Source organism: Artemia franciscana, chromosome 18 (genome assembly GCF_032884065.1).
Source record: "Artemia franciscana chromosome 18, ASM3288406v1, whole genome shotgun sequence".
Lineage (NCBI taxonomy): Eukaryota > Metazoa > Arthropoda > Branchiopoda > Anostraca > Artemiidae > Artemia > Artemia franciscana.
The window spans coordinates 27,027,993-27,035,747 of NC_088880.1; the positions used below are offsets into that span (position 1 = coordinate 27,027,993).

At 33.3% G+C, this 7,755-nt stretch overlaps 1 protein-coding gene across 2 annotated transcripts in view; it reads left to right on the top strand.

The window, feature by feature from the left end:
• The window catches only part of LOC136038821 (electron transfer flavoprotein-ubiquinone oxidoreductase, mitochondrial-like), a 204,413-nt gene extending 197,039 nt beyond the window's left edge, over positions 1 to 7,374 (top strand). For both annotated transcript variants that reach the window (XR_010620312.1, XM_065722224.1), the window contains exon 11: positions 7,227 to 7,374. The gene's annotated coding sequence lies outside the window, so the exon portion shown is untranslated. The remainder of the gene's footprint in view (positions 1 to 7,226) is intronic.
• Positions 7,375 to 7,755: the final 381 nt, after the last annotated feature.

A 7,755-nucleotide genomic window follows, 5' to 3' on the forward strand; every position in this document is an offset into this window, starting at 1 on the left:
TTTCTTTCGTTTACTTGCTATTCAAACATCAAAATTGATAAACAAAATAAAGAGAGAGCACTACATTACACATGTTTTTTATACTGGAAAATCGCTTAAAAATATAATTGCCTCCTGTTTAGTCTTTGGCAAATCCCAAATCTTCATGTCAATATCCATGGTCAGGCACTATCCTCTGTCACTATACGTAGGAAACTAAATGAGCTTTGTCTTTGTGGCTATGAAACTTGAAACCGGTTTTTCTCAGCAAAATTCTTGACTGTGTACTGAATAATCAACGAGAACCGAAATGATCTCTAGTAGTCGTGGATGAAGATGTGAATCAAAATTTCCTGTCTTTTCTGTTGGCTTTCTGTCATTTCAAGCTTGTCTATCGCCGCTCTTCCTCGTTTCTAGTAATATTTTTCTCTAGTCCTTACTAAAGAATATGTTGTTTTATATTATTATTATTATTATTCATTTATTGCCCCTCAAAAAAAGGTACAATAGACGGAGTAACCACCAAAGAAAAAAAGGCACAAACACACATTAAAAATTCAAATACTTGACAAAAAAAACATTCATTACATACATTACATTAATACGACCAAACTATTGCGAACAAATTGATCACCAAGGATGATGAAAATTTCTTTGAAAACAGGATAGAGATTTATTAATACTAATATTTGGTTCTGCAAGCTTATACAAATAGATAATTTTACGGTTTCTAGTCCAAGTAGGCAAATGTAAAAGATACTTAGCAATAAGACTGATCGTAGGTGCTTTTTTATCTGTAACTGTAAAAAAATTTCCAGAAAGGAGCAATGTAAAGCAGATGTGGAAGGGATGTGGCGTTGTTGATGGATGCTAGAAGCTAATGGTTGAAGTGTAGTTTGCTTTTTACGATTCCAGCGTAAAAAATGCTAATTTTACGCTCAACGTGAGATATCATTAAATGGCGTGTGTGGCCGATAGATGCGTCAATTGGAAGGTTCGGGTATGTTCTAAGGTCTGCAGGTTTGATAAGAGAGCCGTCCAGACGTTGGAGAGAAGCAGAGGGATTTCGGCAATTGAAAAGGATCAACTTCGGTTTTCTCGGGATTAAAAGACAGTCCGATTTTTGAGTATTCATCTTTAAAGATTTTGAAATTCTGCTCAATATGCTGGATCTTACGGCTGAGATTCAAGATGTCATCAACATAACAAATTTGAGACACATCGAATCCCCCAAGAATGCAAGAAGGGAGACAATTTGTATGAGCGTCCAGGACACTAATATTGAACAGGGCTGGGGAAGTGATAGCTCCCTGTCTAGTCTCTTTCTTAACGGGGATGGGGTACTGAGGAATCACAGGCATATTCGAGGGATTAGAAGAGTTTCGCCTCGCACCTATCCATCGATAGGCTCTTTAGCTAGTAATATATATTATATAAACAAATAGAATTTATATATGTTCCAAAATTTTGGGTCTTATTCTCCCTAAGTAGATCAAAGCATTAGTTTCATTGTTTGTCCAAACTATGCTACTTAATCTTCGCACACGCATCGCAATTGGAACTAGTTTCATTAAAAGTTTGGAAATCTCTCTCTCTCTCTCTCTCTCTGCGTTAGAAATCGTAAACAAGGGTAGAAAGTTTTAAGCCCTTTGCCCCAATGGAAAAGGGCGGGAGAAAGTTTCTAGGAATAGAAATAAAAACAATTAACGAAGTTGGAAAGAAGCTTAGTCAGAAGGCAACGGGAATTCTAAGGGGGAAGGCTGTCTAATAGGATTTCAGTTTAAAAAGTATACTGTGTGAATATTAATAGATTTGAAGTGGGTTTTAGTCAAATCAAGTTTGGTTGACACTTTCAAAAGGAATTAAGTTGTTCAGTTGTTTTGTTCTTTCTTCTTTTTTCTTTTTTTCTGTGATTGGTCCTGTAAAGCTAAAGTTGGCTTTAACAGAAAATAAAATGTACATAAACTTTTATGATAAGTTAAGAATTGAAAAGAAAATAAATAAGAATTAATAAAAATGAATAAGGAAAGAAAAAACCTCGTCGCGATCGTGAAATAAAAGTCTCACTAAAAGTTTCAGTGCAGAAATAAAATTCAACAATAAAAGGAATTTATCCGTTAAGTCCCTAAAATTAAATTCGGGGTTAAAAACGGGCCGAATTTTCGCCAAATTTGATTCATTAACCAAATCATTTTTCAATTTATTAATTAATGAATTATTTATTTTTTATTATTTTTGAATTCATTAGTTAAATTGGTCAGTTATTTAAGCATTTTTTAATTGTAATTTATTCTCATTCATTAATTCCACCCTCTACTTTATTTTAACTAAAATAAATTTCAAAAATTACAAAATGATTATAACCATTAGATTATTTATTTGAAATAATATCTTATTAATTTTTAATATATAATAATTTAATAATCAAATAAATAATCATTTTTTGAATAAGATATCAGTGGCATGAATCTTTTTAGTCAGCATGGCTGTGATAATTTGTGAAATAGCAGAAGATATCTAGGAAGGAAAGTTAGAAACGAGCTTGAAGTATTGGAAATAGAATAAAAGAAATAAATGATGAAAAGGAATGAATAAAATATTATATTTTATTCTGTAACTAAAATATAATAAATAATATATATATAATATATATTTTATATTATAGTTATAACAAAATATTATATTTTATTTCTGTAATAAATAAATAAAAGGAATAAATGAATATAAGAAATGGAAGCAGTGAAGGCATTAAGGTGGAATAAAGGAAATATAAAATGAAGCTGTGTATAAAATAGCCTAAAATCTGGAAGATAGAGCCAAACGACATAATAGTAGGATATTGTATTGGTAAATTAAATGATTTAGAGGGACTATTCAGTCTGGTTGTGTCCGATTTATGGGTAGGAAAGAGGTGAGGCGTGTTAATTAGGGAGTGGGGCAGGGGCAAATTGCCCCTCCTATACTTTGAAAAATACCTTCTTATTTCTATTTTAACTATGTGCTATATGAAAGCAAGGAGACTGCTCCAAGCAGCGAAGTCGCTGCTATCCTATGTTCAAGTATATTTGCTCAATTTTGTTCTGTGTTTTTTTTTTATGTTCATTAAAAAATTGAAACATATCCTTGCCTCCCCCTCCCCTTCATTTTTGCGAATCAGCGCTACTGAAAGGTGCCTCAATTTGTGATGTAGAAAGTGTTAAAGGGGGCTGGGCAGAACATTTAGAAAATGTGTTAAACCCTGATAAATTTGTAGGGAATAATATACAAAAGAATGAGAAATAAAAATTGGGACATGAAGGAAATTTATTTTGCGAGCAGGAGTTGGAGACAGTACTAAAAAGATTAAAAAATAGTAAGGTCATGGATGCTGGTAGCGTGGTAAATGAGTTTTTGAAATATGGTGGTTGAGAAGATGATAACTGGAGACTTTTGCGAGTAGGAGTTGGAGCAGTACTAAAAAGATTAAAAATACTAAAAAAAAAGTTTAAATTTTTAGTCGGGGGTAATGTCTATATTAGTCAGCGGTAATGTCTATATTATTCGGGGGTAATGTCTATATTAATCGGGGGTAATTTCTATATTAGTCAGGGGTAATGTCTATATTAGCCGGGGTAATATCAATATTGGTCAAGGGTAATGTCTATATTAGCCAGGGGTAATGTTTATATTAGTCGGGAGTAATGTCTATATTAGTCGGGGATAATGTCTATATTAGTTGGGGGTACGTAAAAATTTTCGAAAAAGGGTAAGTATCTAATGATTTAAGAAAACTCTAACTAAATCTCTTTACAATAAAGGTTATAAGAGCGAGTGCGGTTATGATAGAGGCGTTAGCTTGATTTCTGTAGGAGGTAAATTACTTAGCATGATGATACCTATTAGATCTAAAGGATTTGTTGGTAAAGTTGTAAGAGAAGACCAGTGTATATTTTAGGAAGGGAAGAAGATGTGTCGACTAATTTTCGCTCTTAGGTCGACTAATTTTGTCGCTCCTAATGTGTCGACTAATAATGTGTCGACTAATTTTCACTCTTAGTTGAAATGTCTTATATGTTCGTACACCCTTTAGACCTCAGTTTTGTTGATTACGAACATGCGTTTGATTCAGCTGATAGAAAAGCTTTAATGAAGGTCATATCCTTGTACGGAATTACTTAAGTAACAAAGCATAGTTTTAATAATAGTAAGGGGCGAAGTTAAATGTTAAAACGAAGGAGAGTTATTGCTTCGCAACTCGCAACAACAATTCGCAAAACAGCTAGCACCAAAACCCGATTCGGGACATTTTCTTATATTCGGAGAATTCTGAATCATCACTGGAAATGCAAAATCGACGCTAGAAAAGAATTTTTTTCTTAGGAGCTTAAAAGTCCTTCAATTGTCTGGAGAAAACAAAAGACAGAGAAATAATTTATTATCAAAAATAACGCTTACATAATCCCTTAACAATCATCGGTGAAACCCATTGAGTTGTATATAATGGTTGTTTTCACCCTTATAATCTACTTATATATATTGACACTTCACCTATAAACAAAAAATCATTATCAACTTTCCAGAAGGTAACGTTTCAACCCACTCTTGAACTGACTAACACTATCTACCACCTTTATGCCCTCCGGGAGAGAACTCCACAGCTGTGGTCCTGCAAAACGCGGAAATAAAGAACCGTGTTGAGTACTCTGAGCCTCAGACACTATCCCTGAAGAACGCTTAGTTTCATAACAATGATAAAACGAGTTAGACTTCAAAATTTCCCATAAGCACTTCGATGAATAGTGATTCAAACACTGATAAACAAAAATTGCTAGTTGGTAATCTCTTAACTTATAAACATTTAAAATTTTCATTTTAGTAAAGCAACACAAATTACTATTTTCAAATCTCACATAATCTCCTAGGACACTAACAACTTTATTTTTTAAAATTTGAACTCTTTTAAAACTTGTCATATAGAACTAGTCCACAGCAAACAACCATAAAACAGATACAGATTGGTAAGAAAATGATAGAGGATCATTGGATAGAATTCTTGGTGGAAGCTCATTCCTTAGCCTTCTTATAAGACCCAATCCTCTTGCCACTTCTGCTGCCACTGCATCACAGTGGCATTTCCAATTCAAATTGCAATCAAGGTAAAGATTTTAATTTTTAATGCTAAAAGCTTTATTTAAGAACACACCATTTAGACAAAATTTATTATCTAAATTCAATCCAAATGTTTTCGCAAGATGGTGTTACTGTAAACACAGTATCATCAGCAAATAACGCCATTAATGTCCTAGGAATATAAAATCGTATAATATCTATATGAATTAGGTAAAGTAGGGGCCCAAGCACCGAACCTAATGGAACTGCACAATGGACTTCATAATTTCTTTATTTGCAGCCATCAATATTCACTCTAAGTGCTCTCCTCCCAAGATAAGACTCAAACCAAATCAAGGATATATCCTGAACACCTTTACAACGTAGCCTGCTCAATCAGATCTCAAAAACAATAGTATCAAAAGCTTTGTTAAAATCTATGACAATTGAAAGCACTCAATGCTTTCACTCAGTGCTTCTCAATGAAATTGAAAGCACCAAGCGCTGAGTTGACAAAACTTGTGAGATAGTATCTATGATAGTATACAAGTTGATAAAACTTGTGGACTGTATCTATTGTAGAATGGCCTTTCCTGAATCCAAACTTTTTTTTCCGCAAGAAATCCATGGAGATTCGAATATTCATACAATTTTCTATGCATAACCTTTTCATATAGCATTGGAACCAAAGGTAGCTCAGTTTTCAGCCAATTACTAGTACTCTAAGCTCACCGTAAAATATATATATATATATATATATATATATATATATATATATATATATATATATATATATATATATATATATATATATATATATATATATATATATATATATATATATATATAGCTTTCTATCATACATACTAGCCAGAATTAACATAGTGACGTTGCTTGGTCCTTTCAGGTTGACATAATTGACCGTAACCTCTCAGAACTTAGCATGATTCCATTATTTTTTTTGCAATTTTGTTTCAATTGTGAGAGTTTATTGAGTTGTAGTGGTTTCACTTGTGAAGTTATTGCCAATTTTTTTTTTTGCAATTTATACTTACCAATCTTATATGTTAGATAATATAGACGATTTCGTTTTAATATTGATTAACTGGAAAGGCTAGTTTTTTTTACATAGACGTTTTTAGCTAAGCAGGGTAGTAAATAAAACGATGGTAAATGGCTCTATTGGTCCAATAATTTATTGGTCAATTCGACACTGTGATTTGTTGAAAGAACATCCAACCATAGTACAAAATGCTCAAAGGGCTTGAGCTAATCAATTGTACCTACCCTGGTTAACTAAATTTTTTTCCGTAACCAGCCCTTATTTCACTCCTTCTAGTTTTTTTTTATTCTTCTCATTGGGTCAGCCTTACTATTTTCTATCATTAATGATACTATTATATTTTATATTTATATACTATATTTTTTTGTGCTATTTTAACTATTGTGACTTACATTATATCAGTAAATATTCAAGTGTTCGATGTGGCATAGCTAGGGGGCGATGGGAACGACTCTATTCCCAGGTAAAACCTCTGAGTGGGCGTGAAACTGAGTTTTTTATTTATATCGTGGTAGTGATGCGGGTGGGGCAGAAACTGGTATTGTCCTAGGGCTCTGAAAGCCTTAGCTACGCCTCTGAGTCTTTTATGCCTTTCCATTTTATGTGTGTTTTGTGGCGGTTTTTAGCAGGGTAATGGGTTTCTCTGGTAAATGTAAACTTTTAGTACCCGTGACCTGTATTATTTGTGATAATTTATCTCTTTGTGAAATGAAAAAATCGCGATCGCTATATTGCATTTTGCCAACGGAAAAGTAGCCATAAAAAGCAGATTCAAAATTCAATTATTTATATATGTTGAGATCAGGCACGTACTCATTTTTCTTTTTATTGGGGATTGTAATAATAAAACAAACACTTTTTACATCTGATAATTTGACCAAAAAGTACCCAGAATGAAACTTGAGGATATTTTGTTTTTTTGGGGGGGAGGCTTCCCGCAGGGTACGTTCCAGATTGGGAGTACTATTTCGAAGATAGAAGGAGAGCAATAAAAAAATATGAATAAATAAGTTGGACTAAGTGGAGGCTGGTTGATATATTTACTGACCGACATCGATTTACTGATCGTAAGCCTTAATTCTTTTTTTTTTTTCAGAAGGTGATTCGACAAGGGCTCACAAGAAGGGTAACATTAGTGAACGTCGTTGGAATTCTTGAAAATATATCTTAATTGTTTGTAATTTTAGTGATTTTACTCTTAATTTGTTACTGTTCACTTTGAAAAATACATTTTTTAGGTTAAATACGGTTTTATGTTAGACTGTTTTGTTAGCAGACAAAAGGTTAGTTGCGAAATAGATTGAAGGGGACCTCTTGACCGGGACCTTTTCTGGATTGTGGTATGTCTGATTAAACATAATTGATTTAAAAATGGGGAAAACGTCAGTTCAATATCAGCAACGACAAATGAATGTTGGTGTGCGAAAGTACAGGATGGCTGGCCCCATCCCCCCATGCCATTTTCTAGCTGAACCCAACCCCCATTGCACTTCCTGGCTGAATGAACATGAAGCGAAAATCAGCACCGCAGAGTTTGTAAGGTCAAATGCCGTGTGCTTCCCCTTACACTTGTATATGAATTTTTAAGGGTTGATTCAACGAACTTGAGCGAAACACATAGGAAA